Below are 8966 nucleotides of genomic sequence, written 5' to 3' on the forward strand. Positions count from 1 at the left end.
GCACCAGTGAACAGCCTGAAGAGAAGGATGGGTTACCCTGGCTGCAAAGCAAATTTACAATGTCGTGTGCAAACCCCAGGAATTAAATTTAGGAGCAGTGTGGAGGTGACCTTCTGAGGCAGAACATCTATCACAGCCAGATTAGAAAGCAACCTGCTGTCATGGCTTTTATGACCAGGTCATGTCTTCACTAATCTGTGGTCCACATTGCACCAATTATTAGGGGAGACATTTATTTATCTTTTTTTTTTAACAGAATACTTCCCCCCCAACCTGTGACCCTTTTATTCAAGGGTCTCAAAGTGGTTCATGTTCCCCAGAGGTTGAAGTCTACCCTGGGAAGCGTTTGAGCTGGTCCTTGTGGAACTGTGAGTTGCAACTCATAACAAATATATTTGCAAGTAGTCGAGTGAGCTACAGAATGAGGAAAGCCAGATTTCCTCATGGCCTTATGCCTGCTGCCTCTCAGGTGTCTAATAATGTGTCAGCTCATGCACGTGGCACTCTCTACCTGCTGTGTTCTTGCACAAAAGTTTTCAAATACAACATTGTGGAGACCTTGACCCCTCTGTCAAATTCTGTTGAAATTCATCAAGTGGTTTAAAAGTTAAATGGGGCTTTCTACCCCATTGGAACTTCATGAATTTTGGAGCCATGGGCATGAGGGTAATTGACCTTCTGGGGAACTGTATCTTGAAGTTACCCTTCACCACAGGACACCCCAAAAAACATCAGTTGTTATGTGAGTATTAGCAGCCCCTTCTTCTCTTTTTTTCTTAGAGGCTCTTGTGTGTGTGTCCCCTGGAATTTTTAACCTACTTCTCCACTGTTAAAGACAAATCACAAGTCTGAGCTCCAGCTGAGATTTCTCATTAACAAGCACTAACAGGCATGGCACCAGCTGCATGGGAGCCCTGTCAAATGGAAGAGCTGGGGCAGAATCTCCTTGTTCCCTCCAGTGCACTCGTTACTGTTTTGTCTCTTCAAGTTCTGTTTCAAGTCATGGGTTCCCCTTGGTTCCTTATAGGCTGTTCCATAGACGAATGAATCCTGCTCTGAGAAGCTTCTTTCTGTTTCTCAGCATACATTTCCCCTTTGTTAGAGTCTTCTCAGCCCGTCTGGCCGTGCCCCCATGTATTCTTATATTTCTGGTACCCTGCACTGTCTTCGGATAAATAAATGAATAATCTCCTTCCTCACATGCACACCTTTCACTGTGTGCACTCAAAAACCAGAATGCCAGTTCCGTGGCAAAAATCCTTCAGTTATGCATCAGATGACTGGTGATTTATAAAAGGAAGTTAAAAATTAAGTTCCTAAACAGAATTTAATATATCCTTGTTTTTGCAGTGGTTGTAACTCAATGCAGATTTGATGTTTTCAATCCAGAGTCGCAAGGATATGCACTCTTCTATCAGTTTATTTTGATTTAAAAATTCTTATCTCTGTTATACTGTAGGCATTAGGTTATCTCAAACTGCTGTATTAATAAACTGTCTGTTGGATGTTTGTAGCCCTTTTATAATAGCCATGACTTCTTGAGTTTTATGGTTAGTGCAATGCTATACAGACCTCATTCCTTCTATTCCTGTCTGGTTGTGCTAATAAATATGAGATAGATGCCTTTTGGCATTAACAAACAGGTGCAGCCACTACAGTGCAATAAAGAAATTATTTTGGCTGGGACTTTCCAGCAGTATATTATCAGAGGGGATTGTATAAACAAGCCAGCACTTGCTAGAAGGAAGCATGGGGATGTAACTTCATTCCTGGGTATCATCCTACTTTACAGTCCACAAAACCTCTATAAGACACTGCAGTTCTGAAGGCTGGAGGCAGCTCGACTGTGTCTCTCCATGCAGACTGTGCTGCTAAGGGTCTGTCTGGGGACCCTCCAGGGCCATGAATATGTCAAGTCACTACAAGGTATTTTATGAAAAGAGACCCTGGCACCGGGTTCTGCTTGCCAGAAACTTGCAGACATGTAGAAGTGCTGTCGTGAAAGCCAAGCCACAGCTCAAAGTTCTTTTAATTCTGGTAATCAACAGACAACTGCTGAATGTGATAAGGCAAGGGTTTCGGCTCAAAAAGGACTAGGGAACAGGGAGGGGAGAGAGACAGGAGGCAGATGCCAGGTAGGAGGTACAGATGTTAAAGCTTTGATGTTTTCTCCTTCAGTGTAAAGAGTGGAGATGAGACTAGCAGTATTGCACTCAGTAATGGCATTATCCTGTTCAAAACACCAGGAGATGCAGGTGTCCTGAATGTCACTGTAAAAACATGAACCATCAAGGTATTGGATTCTCCACTCAGCTGTTCCGTTTGAAACCAGATTAACATCACAGAGATCAGGATTGTAGCTTTTGTATTTGACAGTTGGAGCTGCTTTCTGTATTCAGGAAAACTGCCTCCTTGCTGGGGTGGTGGCACTTCAGTACTTGTCACAGAGCACCAGCATGGTGTAAGCCATCAGCTACTACTGCAGGGGAAGCTGGAGGATTTCTTTCCTAGCCATGCTACTGGAGGTCCAGCGGTGGTGCACGCTGTCAGCCGCCCAGGCGTACCTCGAATGTGACATCAGAGAGGAAACCAGAGCCTTATTGTTTTCATATAAGCTGCAAGGCAGGAGAAGGAGCAAGACTCTTAAGGGATACACATGTACTCCGTACATCCCAGGCTAGCTGTACCAGTATCACAGCTCCTTCCAATAAGGCACTAAGTGATTCACATCTCTCCTGTTGCTCATTCTCTCATTGTATCTTCAGAGGAAGATGTGAGCACAAGGAGTGTCTTGTTCTGGTGGCTATCTCTTAAAAAAAAAGATTTCATTATCTTGTAGGAGGCAAGGTTGAAAAAAACAGCCTTGTTGCTTTGGGATCAGAAATCAGTGGAGTTCATCATGGCTCCTAGGTCCTGAGAGAGCTCATTTTTCAATCCCAGCTCAGCTCCAAGAAGGCTCTGCTGTCTCCCACCCAGTCAAGCTTTATTGTAGGCAACCATCTGTGCTGTGCCAGGAGGGAACCTGTTGGCTCTTGCTTTTGCTCCTGGCACTGTGCTGCCTTTTACTGTATGCCCATGCTGCAATAAAAAGTGGGGCCATAACTTCTGTCAACCTTTCTGGTAAGCTTTAATCTAGCAGGGGTAAGGACCAGCACTGGTGTGACACAGTGAGGCTCAGTCTTTCTGAGGAGCCTAACCCAGCTTCTTGAGAGGGGCTTGCTGCTGCAGCCACACAGCTACCAAGTCCCTGCCCACGCCAGCTAATTTGCAGCCATGTGCACGACATGTGGGTCTTTTGTCTGCATTGTAGACAAAGACTTTAGATAGCCTCAGCCAAAGAATATAGTCCAAGACCTTGACTTGAAGATTCTCTTTCCTTGCTGGTTCTGCATCTCTGAGAAAGAATTAAGTTACGGTGTGGGGCCACCCTGGAGTCCTGCTGTTTTGGTGACAGCTGTGGCTGTGGGCCACGGTGCTAAAAGGTGCTGTTTCAGAGGGAGAGGAATAGATGTTTATCTCGATCCAGATCACCGGTCTTGGGTTGAGAATATTTTAGGGCATCTCAAAAGTAATGCATAAATCTTCTGAGCTCTCAGAGATGCTGGCGTGCAGAAAGCTGTAAGATACAGGTCGAAAAAGTCTTTACAAGTTTCACTGTTGTATGGTCATTCCCTGTTTGTTACCCTGGGACTGCTCTTTTTTTTCTGCCCAAAATGACTGAGATGGGGTTAGAATCAATGAGCTGTATCAACCAGTGAATTACTTCAGTGCGTTTATGAGACACCAGCCTTCATGTATTCTTTTTCACCTCTTTGCACTTGAGTTTCTTCATCATTTAAATGGGGAGTGAGAATCAGTGTTTACCCAGCTCACAACACGTACCTCATTATTGCTGTTGAGTATGTTTCACTACTGTTGCTGGTAAAGTACCATAATAGACCTGCTGCAACCCAAAATGCCAAGCCTTTGAGCAGCTTTTCCTTCATGAACCACGTAGGCCAAGTCAAGCTTGTCATACTTAACAGGCTCGGCACAAAGGACACTGATTTCATAAGGTGATGCCTTCATAAGGGCCAGCTCCTTACTACTAAATGTATTTACCCTCCTGCAAAGCACATTTCTGTTACTTCACAAGCTGTGAAAGAATCTGAGCAAACACACTGCTTTGGGAACAACAGAAAAAAACCCCAACATGGATCAAAATCATTAACACGTTCATTAAAGAAAGGAGGCAGTTATCTTGATTGATTTCACAAAAATGTTACATGCTACTTAATAAAACTGTAACGAAATAAAGCAACATGTCCTGCCAGAGAGAGCAGCACAGCATGAACACTGGAAAATAATAACATTTCCGCAGCTGCATTCGGCAGGAAGGACAGAATTCACATGCCTTCTGGGGATGAGCTGTCAGGCCCAGAGCGCAGCCCTGTGCTGGCTCCATCTCATACTCTCATTTACTGCCACAAAGATAATGACTCCCTCCTCTCATGCAGGCACTGCTCTTGTCGGAGCGCAGAGCTGCCGTGCCAGCACGGCCTGTCCCTGCGCTGGCTGGCAGTCTTGCCTGCTCTGGCAGGGACTGCGGAGCCGCTGCACTGTCACGGTCGCATGCTTTCTGCTTTCTGCAAGGCTGATTCTTCTGTGGCTGTGTCAGGGCCCCGGTGTTGTCGCAAGCGTGCCACAGAATGACCATGCAGCATCCAAGGGCTCCAGTGGTTTTTCTGGAAGCAAATAGTGAACGCAACTTACAGATAGCGGGAGAAAACTCGGAATTTGTTTCCTGAGGCTATCTGGGGAGAACTCCAGCTAAAAGAGGGACAACAGCACACTATTCCTGATGTTCCTGGGGAAAGAAAAATGTTTATTTAAAGAAAATATATTCAGGACTCTATAAAGTGTCAGACCTAGTCAAGACCCTGCCTTGAAGAGCCACCAGCACTGCATTCAACCCTCTCTAATAGACTCTTACAGAGATACGGGGCCTTGGGGAACTTTTCCTATTCCTTTAGATAGTGGTGAGTTTATTCTTTAAATGGGAAGCTGTTTAGCTCCTACTTGTTTATCCTGACACAGTTTTCTAGATGGGCACATTATCCACATGGAGGTTGAGTGGCGTTTGGGCACTTGCTGCTGTATTGTGCTGCTCTGTCATCAACTGGCAGCAAAGCTGGAGGTATTTATTCCTGTAAGCTTCGAATGGTTATGCTTCAACTTTGCTTTCCAAATCTGAATGAAATTAGAATTTTTAATTTCAAAAGCTATCCCTTTTCCTTTATCTGCAATAAAGAAGGAATGGGAATGCTTGCTTACCCTTTTCTGTACTGTTCATTATTTTACATGAATGTATCACTAGGTCTTTCTCTTCTTCATAGACTCCATAGACAGTCTTTTAAACTGTGCCTCCTCTCATACTTTCATTATTTTAACCACCTAACATATAATACTTTTATACCTCATTTAATAGAAAACCTTGTAGAGATCAAATTTTAGTTTAAAATATGAAGGTCACCTCTAAGCCTTCTTAACAGTGTTACTGAATAACTAGAATAGAGAATTAAAATGAAACGTTGCTCCTGTTTTATTGTTTAGGAAAAATTGAATAAACATCTTTGAAATGTTTTATGTAACCTTTTCGACAGAAACATATTTTACTTACTGTAAAATATGTGCTAATTTAACTAGTGTTGGACTGACTCGGTTGAATGGCGACTCCAAAACCAAAGCAATTTCAGAGGGAGGCAGGTTCTGTTTTATGAACACGTAAGTCCGAAGTACTACGTGTGGCTGTAGCAGCCTCATGGAGAAACTGAAATATTTATGATCCTGGAAGATTAAATGCGAGGCTGGTACAGGAACTTGCTGGGTTTAACATCTGCTTTGTTTTGCATATAACAAGAAGATACCTTTTGCTAGCTAAATCAAACATATCATTTCTGTTGTTTGATATATCCCTTTTCTTGTTTGATAATTTTGTGCTGTGAGTTACCTGATCATTAAAGACAGCCACATTTAGGATCCAAAGTTCTGCTCTTTTCTAACCCCCACCCCACCAAAACCTGTGTATATAATTAGAAACATTGCAAATGTTATTATTTCTGAGATCCCTGATGTTTGTTCTTGCAAAGAGCTCCCAAAGATACCAGAATTCATCAGAAATATAACAAATCCCATTTTGCCTTTCCACTAGTACCATTTTAAAAATAGCAACATCTTTATTTCAACATTTCTGAGGGAAAAGGGGATCATTCACCCTTGTACAGACAGACAGATGCTCTTTCATTGCCTCCAGTCCTCTGACTGCTGCTCTATCATGCTGTTGCAGCTACAATCAGCAGAAAGATGGTGGACGGCAGGGTGAAATGGGAGCTACAGCAGATGTGTGCAGACCCACAGAGGAACTATTTCAGTGTGCGTTTACTCTCAGAGTGACCAGCGTAGTGTCCTAGAAAAGCTCAGGGAGGTTTAAAATGACTGAGAAGGGCTAATGAAAACTGTCCCTGGTGACTACGGCTGATAACAGGGTCCACTTGACTGCTCTGAAATCCCCTGCATAACTCTCTCACCATGGACGAGGCTCAGAGTAGGTCCCATTGGGGTTTTAAGCCCTTCACATCCACTGCACAAATGACCCCCCAAAGTTCTCAGCAGTGTTTTCCTCCTTGCTGCCATGCTGCCTCGATCTCATGTAGCTTTGATTTCAGGGGCTGGTGTCATGAAAGCCTCTTGGAAACTGGGTGCTGTTTGAAGGCTGAGACAGGGGTGATGTTAAATTGCACTCAGAAAAGACACCTCAGCCCCACATTCTTGCATGACCACATTATGCTGATTGAACAGGAGAAGAGATTGAGACTTGGAAGGCTTTGCAGATGAGGGAGATGAAGATGGATGAAACTAATAATAATGTGCTATGATTTCTCATCTATTTAAGCAGTTTTTGAAGTCAACTCTTCAAAAAAAAACCCGCCGGTACCTGCTGTAGTTCAGTGTGCCTGGCTGTCTTTTGAACTCCTTCAAAGCAGCCCTTGTACTTTATCAGGGAAATGAAGAGGGAGATCCCTGTGTAATCTCCATCGTTACCTTTCATTTCTTGAGGTAATGATACATAAAGCATCCTGGGGGGAGAGTGCCTTTCCCCTCCTGACACAGCAGGTACTCCTTTGTAACTTTCCTTGGGCTTACAATAAATGCTGCTACATAGCAGCTTCCCCTCTTCCTCAAAATACTATTACAGCATAGTTAAAATAATTTACATGCTGTTAATATCATTTTTCTGACATAAAGCTGTATGTCCATGGAAGAGTCAAAATGCCCAATTTAGGAAAGAGTTTGAGTCTCTAACACCATTGACAGCATGCATGCCATGAGAAACTCTTCCGTGAACAATGAGGGAAACATGGCTGCTTTTTTTCTCTTAGATTATTTTTTCAGTTGTTCATTAGTTCTGTAAACCAAATCAGCCTTTTCTTCCCAAATATTTGGCAAGGTAATAATTCCAACAAAATTCTAGTGGTTATATATTGATCCAGATAAAAGTACAGAGCTTTGGAATAGTACATGGATTGGATGAAGCCGCACAGTGTCTGACGTACAACAGGCAGTTTGCCACCAATTATTGCACATAAACACTAGCAGATCGCATAAATGGCTGCAGGGCTTCAGGAGAATAACTGATTGCAGATTTAATACTAGCTGTCATATCACTGCTCTGCGGGTTTTATTAATGACTTACTAGACAAGAGGAGCCCTTATTCTGCTCCTCCGAGATCTGAGAAGACACAGACAGATGTGGTTTAAATTTCTGTGAAGTTAGGAGTCATCACGTAAAAAACAGAAATAGACATGAATAGGAAAAAAAAAAAAAAGCCAAAACGTGTAACTTGAAAAATGTGTTGCAGCAATAGCTGCACAATAACCTGCCCTCCAAAAGGTTCAAAGGAAGAGGGGTACAGGTAGAGAGCCCTGTAAGGAGAGAAAACAATTACTTTGTCACATATGAAAACATTTATTCTTCAAAAATGAGTGAGAAATGTTGGTAAACAAATGCTGGGACCCAAAGATCCCATGAATACTTGCAGTGACTATTACACATGGGCGATACCATGTTTTGTGACCGGAAGATCTCTAGGGGCCCTCGTGCCGAGGTTGCAGCACAGTGCCGGCCTTACAACCAGCTGGCTGTCGAACAACCACCATCTTCAGCCGAGTGGCACTGAGCTTCCTTGGGATTTCAGCGGGATCTGAACTTTGGGCTGCCACTTCATCCGCCTCGTCACCAGGAGCGGGAGGCAGAACCGCACTGCTCGGCTGGCATTATCGGCATCCAGGAGCACAGCTTTGCCCTGGCAACCAGGGGAAGGTGCCAGGGCTGCACCTGCTGCTCCGAGCAGACCTGAAGAGAGAACAGCTGTGGGAAGCCAGACCCACAGCCTGCCCAGCACCTCCGAGAAATCCAAGAGCGTGGTGCGCTCCCTGACCCCTTTGCTAATTGTGCCTTAACTGCTCCCATGGGCCCAGATCCCGCCTGCCCACACCATCTTTTTTTTCCCCAAAAAGTGGGTTCCTTCACCCGTGGTGCAAAATGCCAAACTACACACAGAGCGGAAGTATTTTATTAATTTCATTTTTGCGCAAAGGTGGGTCGTAGGTGTAAGTGTACAAAGCTAGCACACTGCACCGAGACACTACAAGGTATTTATACAGTCAAATGTGTCAATAGCAGCTAATATTCACACCCCTGGCTAATAATGTCTCATTTCAACTTAAAAGGTACAGCTCCCTTTAAATTTACCATGCATACTCAGAGACTGAGGGGCTTATTTGAGTAAAAGGTTTTCTGGCCTATAGACACGTTTTTTAGTATTATAACGAGAATAGTTCACCTAAAGGACGGTTCTTATCGACATCCCAATTAGTTTTTTTCCTTGACTATACACTTGACTATACACTTTATCACCCCATCCTCA

This window comes from Phalacrocorax carbo, chromosome 8, assembly GCF_963921805.1.
Source record: "Phalacrocorax carbo chromosome 8, bPhaCar2.1, whole genome shotgun sequence".
Taxonomy (NCBI): domain Eukaryota; kingdom Metazoa; phylum Chordata; class Aves; order Suliformes; family Phalacrocoracidae; genus Phalacrocorax; species Phalacrocorax carbo.